The sequence below is a fragment of the Cupressus sempervirens genome, chromosome 1 (assembly GCF_028749045.1).
Source record: "Cupressus sempervirens isolate cs-2001-9-10 chromosome 1, ASM2874904v1, whole genome shotgun sequence".
NCBI classification, from domain to species: Eukaryota; Viridiplantae; Streptophyta; class Pinopsida; order Cupressales; family Cupressaceae; genus Cupressus; species Cupressus sempervirens.
In genome coordinates, this window is record NC_143118.1 from 890,139,604 (window position 1) to 890,148,657 (window position 9,054).

Below are 9,054 nucleotides of genomic sequence, written 5' to 3' on the forward strand. Positions count from 1 at the left end.
CATGTTTGGATATGATACAATACATCACATATATACTAATCACTTCCAAGTAGTCTTGAACTCGGTTTGCACTGGTGACTTGGTAGATACTGTGAAACTCGTCATATAAACTGAGTCTCTTGGTTTACATTGGCAAGACTCGATAAACACTATCACCTCAAGTTCGGTATAAACTAAGTCACTTGGTTAACACTAGACTCACGTCACATAAACTATGAACTCGGTGAACACTACACAACTTGGTTTGCATTGGTAAACTCGGCATACACTAAGATGCACGGTTTACACTACTGATCTTCATTGTAAATGTAACTGCTTGGTAACCACTGGGATTTGTTGAAAGGATTAGGTAGCACCTGTAGAACTCGGTGACAATTGAAATGCTTGGCAAACACTGTTAGTTGTACAATAAGCTCAGTAGCTATATACAATCTGAATAAGTGTGTGTCACTAATAAAAAACTTGACTGATATGTCAATAATCTCCCCCTTTGGCATTAGTGACAAAAACACTTATCAACCAAAACTGAATTCAAAAAGTTTCCTGAATACCTTTTATCCATCACCATGTGATACTAGCTTGATAGAGTATACTATTTTTGAGATTTTTCAATATTTATTTTGTAAGATATATCTCTACATGGTAAAGTTCTTTCATACAGTATATTGTACATCTTCTTGCTATATACAACATATCTTTCTGTACGTATCTTACTCCCCATTGATTTTTCAACTTATTACATTTTGTCCCCCATAACATGTATCTTTCTCCCCCTTTTTGACATTAATGCCAAAGATTTATTCTATTTACATAGTAACACCAAAATGAGATAAAAAATTTGAATGTACCTTAAGAATGATTGCCAATGTTTTATCCTAGTTGTTTTGCAGGACCTTACATGTGTGAAGTAAAATTTGTACTTCTACTAACAATTCTATCATATGGTCCTCTATGGAGAAGTTATTGTCATAGATGAGAGTTTTTGAATGTACAATGTGCTTCTATAGTGCATCCATGTTGGGAAGAATCATATTATGTATATCTATCAATGGAGATCTTATCCTTGCTTCTTCTTTGAGCAATTTTTCTTGCATATCTAACAAAAATCTTATCTTTGGGAAATGTGTAGAGCTTGAACTAGGGTCAAGTCGGAACTGCTGAGCACTAGCTTTAAGATCTTCATCTATTTTGGACAATTTGTCCTTTATTTCTTTGGTAAACTCAAAAACATTATATAGCTTTCCAAAAAGTGATGACACATTTGTACAAGATGCTTCCAAAGAACCCAAAATTGTAGAAAGTTATACTTGATAAATAGCTATTTGTTGAAAAATGTGCTCTAGCACTTTATTATCAAACTTCTTTTCTACCTTCTGCACTAGCTTATCTTGTCCCTCAATATCTTTATTAAATTTCTATACTGCCTTTGCTAGTTGATACAAAATTGGTTGCGAAGAATCAACCTCAATACCTATGGCCTCTGCCAAAATGTTCTTTGCATCTTCAATAATTTTAAATTCCTTATCTCTTTCCTCTCTTAATCTTTGTTGTTTAGCTTTCTTCTAGAGGAGTTCACCAAATGACTACATTTGGTCTAGAGTAAGCTTGGAAATGTTCCAATTTGGGATTACAATTTCTTCATCTAAATCAATTTCTTCCTCCATCTCTTTTCCTTTACCCAAATTTTTTGTGCTCGGTTGAACCTTGGGCTCAATTGTCCTTACACTTATTGTTTGTGTACCTGGAATAGAAATAATAGTAGACATTCTAGGACTTATTGTAAAAACTGATACTATACTTATTGAAGGAATATTTATAAGAAATATCCAAAGAATCCAAAATTGATGTGCTCAAAATTGAAGTACTCAATACTAAAGTAGCCAACTCGGTAGAATAAGGAAGAGTCTACAGCTCGATAGATGAAGTGAAAAATTAACTATTGCAGTCACTGATTATTAATGTCCTATCATAAACGATTATTAAACTACTGAAAATAAATTCCCAGCTAATATCGAAAAATAACACAACTACAACTTCACTTATAAAATATGGAAAGAAATGCGCAACACAATGAACACAATATTTTCGGACAAATTGTCCCTGAAAAAACCCCTAAGGGAAAACTAGTTCTATAGATGAGAAATTATACTAAACTTCAGCAAATCAAGAGATAAAAAATTCCTTGCCTCTCACTGGCAGAACTCCGACAACCTCCTAATTTATCCTGCTGATATTCCCCACTGCTATTCCCGCGCTAACACTACACCCTTGCTAACACTGCAAGACTATTTGCTAACACTGCAAACGTTTCTCCAAACTTCATATTCTCCAAATGCCCCCTAGACCCCCTTTTATACTACTCTCGTTGGTAAACCAACGGCGGAGATTGATTTACAATCGACGGTGGAGATATAAAACAACTTACTAACCCTAACAAAATTGGTTTCTAGTTGCTTCTAAAAGAAGTCAATTATTTAATAAATAATTGTCCTTGCTCTAACCAATTTGTTAGCAAAAACAATTAGATACTAAATAATAGCATATGGACAAACAACTGTCCAAGCTAACAAAACTAACACTCCCTCTTAGCGAGGAAGCTGTTTTGCAGGACACCTAACTTATCTATGAAGAAGATAAATTTTGCCTTCCCCAATGCCTTAGTCAGAATGTCTGCTACCTGCTCCTCTATAGGTATAACTCCCCTTTGTACACAATCTCTGATGAAGTGATATATGATATCTATATGTTTAGACCTATCATGAAACACTGGATTCTCAAACAACTTGATGCAACTCTGATTGTCACAATGTATCACAATAGTCTCAACCTTCTGACCAAACAAGGCTACTAACAACTTTCGAAGCCATATAGCTTCACATGTTGCCATGCTAGCTGCTATGTATTCTACTTCTGCTGAACTCAGAGCCACAGACTTTTGCTTCCTGCTAAACCAAGATACAACTCCTCATCCCAAGCTGAAACAACACCCTGAAGTGCTCCTTTTGTCTATTGTACTTCCTACTCAATCTGCATCAGTATAGCCTATCAACCTGATACCTTCACCTCGAACATATCTGATTCCATACTTGACTGTACCATGCAAGTAACATAGCACATGCTTAGCTAATATCCAATGCATTCTCTTTGGTTCAACCATGAACTGACTAAGAGAGTTTACTGCAAATGCTATATCTGGTCTAGTGTTGACCAAATACATAAGCGAACCAATCAACTGTCTATATAAAGTGGGATCTACATCTTTCTCCTTAGTTTTATGTACCTTCCTCCAATTTGTGATCATAGGCGTAGACATGGCTTTGCAATCCTCCATCCCGAATTTCTTCAAGATTTTAATGCAATATTTCCCTTGACCAAGAAAAATCTCCCCATCTGTCTGCCACACTTCCATGCCTAGAAAGTAGTGCATAAGTCCTAAATCCTTCATCTCGAACTCTTCTACAAGGTTCCTCTTGCAATCCACTATATGCTCTAGTGAACCTGTAAGAAATAGGTCATCCACATAAAGAACAAGAATGAGAATCTCACCCTCAACCATCAAGTAGTAGAGGTTAGCATCTGCTTCACTCTTCACAAAGGCCATTTTCTGCAAGTATGTATCAATGCGCTCATACCACGCTCTGGGAGCCTGCTTGAGTCCGTATAATGCTTTCTTCAATCTGCACACGTGGGTCTCTTTGTTGTGTGCTACAAAGCCTTCTGGTTGTTCTATGTATACCTCCTCCTTCAACTCACCATTAAGGAATGCTGTCTTGACATCCATTTGATGGATTTGCCATCCCATCTGTGCTGCAAGTGAGATTACAGCTCGTATAGAAGTATACCTGGCAACTGGAGCAAATGTCTCCTCATAGTCTATTCCCTCCTTCTGAGAGAACCCCTTTGCCACGAACCTTGCCTTGTATTTCTCGATGCTACCATCTGCACCGTGCTTTATCTTGTAGATCCAGTGTGATCCAACTACAACCCTATCTGTTGGTCTAGGTACTACCTCCCACACATCATTCTGCATTATTGAAGAATATTCCTCAACCATAGCATCTCGCCATACCTGATGTTCTGCAGCTTCCTGATAGCTAGAAGGCTCACTATCTACCAACTGACTAACTAATGCCACATAGTCATTGAACTTGGCTGGTTGTCTTCGTTGTCTAGTACTCTTCCTAGGAGCTCCCACAAACTCTTGAGTATCCCTTTGTGTATCTGGAACCACATGGTTCCCGCTGCCAACTGTAGAGGATGAAATGTCAACCTCTAAGTATTCTAGATGCATTTCCTATTGCACCTGTTGCTCCATACTCTATGAATCTTCACTAACTGAGTCTACACTCGTACTGGTAACTATACTTGAGCTTTGTTGCTCTTGACTTGGTCTTGGAGCTTCTGTTGGCTGCTCACTGTGATCATCTGTTGGCAAATCTCTAGATCTCCTGAATGCCTTGTCCTCCATGAACTTGACATCCTGTTTGACAATAATTCTTTTAGTCCCCGAAATGAAAATCCTGTATGCCTTTGAGGTCTCACTGTACCCAACAAAGTACCCCCTCTCTGCAGTCTGATCTAACTTTGTACGTGTATCTCCAGGAATATGACAATATGCCAAACTCTTGAATATCCTGAAGTGACCAACATCTGGCTTCTTCCCTGTGAAAGCCTCCTCTGGTGTCATCTTCCCTAGCACCTTGTGTGGAACTCTATTTTGAATGTATACTGTTGTATTACATGCCTCTGCCCATAAGTAACGGGGCATGTCCTGGTCATGTAGCATAGCTCTTGCTGCCTCCGATATAGAACGGTTCTTCCTCTCAACAACTCCATTCTGCTGTGGATTGTAAGGAACAATCCATGCTCTCTTGATTCCTTCTTTGGTACAGAACTCCTGGAAGACATTTCCTTTGTACTCGCCTCCATTGTCTGACCGAAGAACCTTTATCTTCTTTCTTGTCAAATTCTCCACAAGAGCCTTGAACTCTTGGAATTGATTGAAAACCTCATCTTTAGTCTTCAAGAAGTATATCCAGGTCTTTCTAGAGAAATCATCAATAAAAGTAACATAGTACTCATATCCTCTGAGAGATTTTGTCAAAATCGGTCCACAAACATCTGAATGTACTAGATCAAGAACACCCTTAGATCTGGTGTCACTCCTTGGAAAAGATGCTTTCGCAAACTTCCCCAACACACATCCCTTACATACATCGTCATGCTCTGTGCTGACCTTTGGAACACCTGTCACCATCTCACGAAGCAATCTAAGTGCTCCATGATGAATATGACCCATCCTCCTATGCCATAGCTCTCCAAGATCTCTAGGATTATTGTTTCTCATGAGTGCCTTAGGAGTATCAAACTACAATCTATAAAGGTGACCACTCCTAACTCCAATAGTTATGGGTGATTTCCAATCCTTGTGCTTAATCAACACATTTGTCCCTCTAAAGAGTACATTATACCCCCTATCCTGAAGAATAGATACATAAATCAAATTCATACCTAAGCCTAGCACATATAACACATCATGAAGTGGAATTATCTTTCCATTCTCCCTCTAAAACTGAACAATCCCTTTCCCAATAGGGTTGAGTTTGGACAAGTTTCCCATAGAAATCTGGATATTGGTGTCCTCCTCCTTGTAATTGGAGAAGTACTCTCTAACTCCTGTCATATGAAATGACACCCCACTATCTATATACCAAACACACTATGAGGTTGAGCTAACCATACAAGCTATGAGTGCAAACTCATCTTCCATTCTACTAGAGAGTTCTTCTACACTTGCTGAAGCTACCACCTGCTTCTTACCTTTCTTCCTCTCTGGACAATCACTGACATAGTGGCCAAACTCGTGACATCCAAAGCATTTGACCTTAGAAAGGTCCTTCTTCTTCTTTTCACTTTGTGAACTTGATCCTTTGCTAGATCCCTCCTTTGCTTTTTCTTTACCCGCTAGGGCAACGTTCTCTTGTTCCACCTCATTTTTCTGACTTTTTTTGGCCCCATTGACAAGACTTAGTCTAAACTCCTCCTGAGTGAAATCAGTCCATAGTCGATCCCAACTCGGTAAAGTATCTCGTCCACTGATAACTTGAACAAAGACACTCCATTGTTTAGTAAACCCATTTAGGGCTATTCTCACTAGCTCGTCATCACTAGGACTATCTCCAACAGCTGCTAACTCATCCTTGACAAGTCTGAGCCTGGTGAGGTAACTTGTGACGTCTTCTCCCTGATTCATTCAGGTATTCTTTAGCTTCTCTCTAAGAATCAACTTCCTGTTGGTGGTAGCATTCTGGTACAGATTTAGAATGGCATCCCACATCTTCTTCATCGTATCTAGCTCTGCGATATGTGGAACAATATGATCCTTGACACCATCAAGGATTAACCTCCTTGCCTTGGCATCATCCTTTCTATATGTTGTAAGTTGTGTTGCATCCGTTGGTACAGGTACAACACTGGTAGCATAATCCTTGATACCATTCTCTTCCAACAATAAAGAAATTATGGCCTTCCAGACACCAAAATTTGAGGCACCATCCAATCTATCTTGATCTCTCAAACCAGCTGAAGCCATCTCAAGGGTTTAAAGCAATAATAAATGTAAAGAGATCAAAATTTCTTTCCTAGGGCAAAACTCTTCTACCCTTAACAATGCTCTAATACCATGTGAAAAATCAACTATTGCAATCACTGATTATTAATCTCCTATCATAAAAAATTATTAAACTACTAAAAATAAATTCCTATCTAATATCGAAAAATAACACAACTGCAACTTCACTTATAAAATATGGAAAGAAATGCGCAACACAATGAACACAATATTTTCGCACAAATTGTCCCTAGAAAAACCCCTAAGGGAAAACCAGTTCTACAGATGAGAAATTATATTAAACTTCAGAAAATCAAGAGATACAAAATTCCTTGCCTCTCATTGGCAGAACTCCGACAACCTCCTAATTTATCCCACTGATATTCCCCACTGCTATTCCCACACTAACACTGCGCCCTTGCTAACACTGCAAGACTGTTTGCTAACACTGCAAACATTTCTCCAAACTTCATATTCTCCAAATGCTCCCTAGACCCCCTTTTATACTACTCTTGTTGGTAAACCAACGGTCGAGATTGATTTACAATCGACGGTGGAGATATAAAACAACTTACCAACCCTAACAAAATTGGTTTCTAGTTGCTTCTAAAAGAAGTCAATTATTTAATAAATAATTGTCCTTGCTCTAACCAATTTGTTAGCAAAAACAATTAGATACTAAATAATAGCATATGGACAAACAGCTGTCCAAGCTAACAAAACTAACAACTTTTGTCAGTGATGTGCTAAGCTAAGTAGGAGCAATGAGTGATTGGACGTTTGGGTTGGCAGTGGTGGTCACAATCAAACTTGTTGGGGTTGTCTTTGTTCTTGTTGTTGTCACTGGTTTTCTTGGAGAGTGAGGAAGTGAGGCAATAATTATTGTAGCTATCTTAACTGGATTAGTTTCCTCATCATCTTGCTTTGCTTCCTTAGTAGCCTCTTGCCCTTGTTGCTCTTCATCTTCTTCGTCGTCAAAATGAGTTGCTTCTTCAACATTTTCTTCTTTATCTTTCTTTGTATCCTCTTCATCATCATCATCTTTAACATCAACTGAAAAATCACTTTGTTTATGCAAAAGATAGATATTCTTCCAAGTGTTTGTTGCATTCTTTACAACATTTTCAATATCTTTCATCAAAATTAAGCAAGTATTAAATTTCAGAGTCAACTTTTCTTCATTTTTCTTCAGAGCTCTTTTATCTCAGCATCTACTATGCTTAGTATTAGCTACCTCAAGGTTTGCCCATATATGTCTTTGATAGTTTGCATGGAAAATTCTCATCTTGGCTTTATTTTCTCCAACAAATCCTTAGGAATTTGAGAAGCAAGCTAGTTAGGGGAGCATTTCCATTTTCCCATCTTGTCCATTACCAAGTCTTCTATTTGCTTCTACTCCTCTGATGTCCTAATTTCATATTTTAGTGATTTAAAGTTTGTTATTCCAAATCCTGCTTCCAGATCTTTCAATCTATCTTGGAAGGTGGGTGGAGGTTTTCTGAATACAATGTCTCCTCCTTCCTTGTCAGATTTCTTCCTGGAGGACCTTTTTGTGAATACTGCAGTGGATGGCTTTTGTGGCTTGATGATAATCACCTTGCCTTTCTTCCTTAATGGCTCTCCTTCTTTAGATTTTGCCTCCTCCTCTATTTCTACATCCTTTGCTTCCTCATCTTCACCTTTTCCCTCTGTTAACAAAAGGGTTGAACTAGTTTTCAGTTTAGTAATCCTTTATTTTCCTTTGTTGATCGCCTGAGGGAGCTTTATTTCAAGTTCAATCCTGGCTTTTGCTTCATCATATGTGCCAAAATATGTAGCCTTAGGATCAACTGTCTCATTGACAAGTGCTTCAATGATATCTTTGGTTTCATCAATATTAACCTCATATCAAAGAGGTTTTACCCATGCAATCCTAGGCTTAACTGCCTCAATGTATACTTTGTCACAATCCATCGTGAAACATACATCATCCTTATAATCTTCAACTAGTTTCTTGGGGATTTGGTAGCTATTGTTCATTTTCTCTTTGAATGCATCAAAATAATTTTCCATAATACTATTATAGTTTTCACCCATTTCTGCAATATACTCATTTATTTGATATAGCACAAGCACATCTTTTCTCCACACAATAGTGCCTTTTGAAGGGAAGAATTTCTGAACATAAAAGAATAGACAAGTTAACAAGGAACCAAACTTACACGGGTTATTCTTTGATGTCCATATGCTTTCCATATTCTTGTTGAACTATTTCAATAATAGCTCGGCAAGGTTAAAAGGTAAATTGTTCTTTACCACCTTGTATGCCAAGTCCATAGCTTCACATGGCACACTGTTCAACCTACTCGAGTTGTATATCTTATGCGCAATGATGTGAATACCAAATTTCAATTCCATATCTGAAACACTGCTAATTTTCATTCCTTTGTCATCCCATTTTGCTA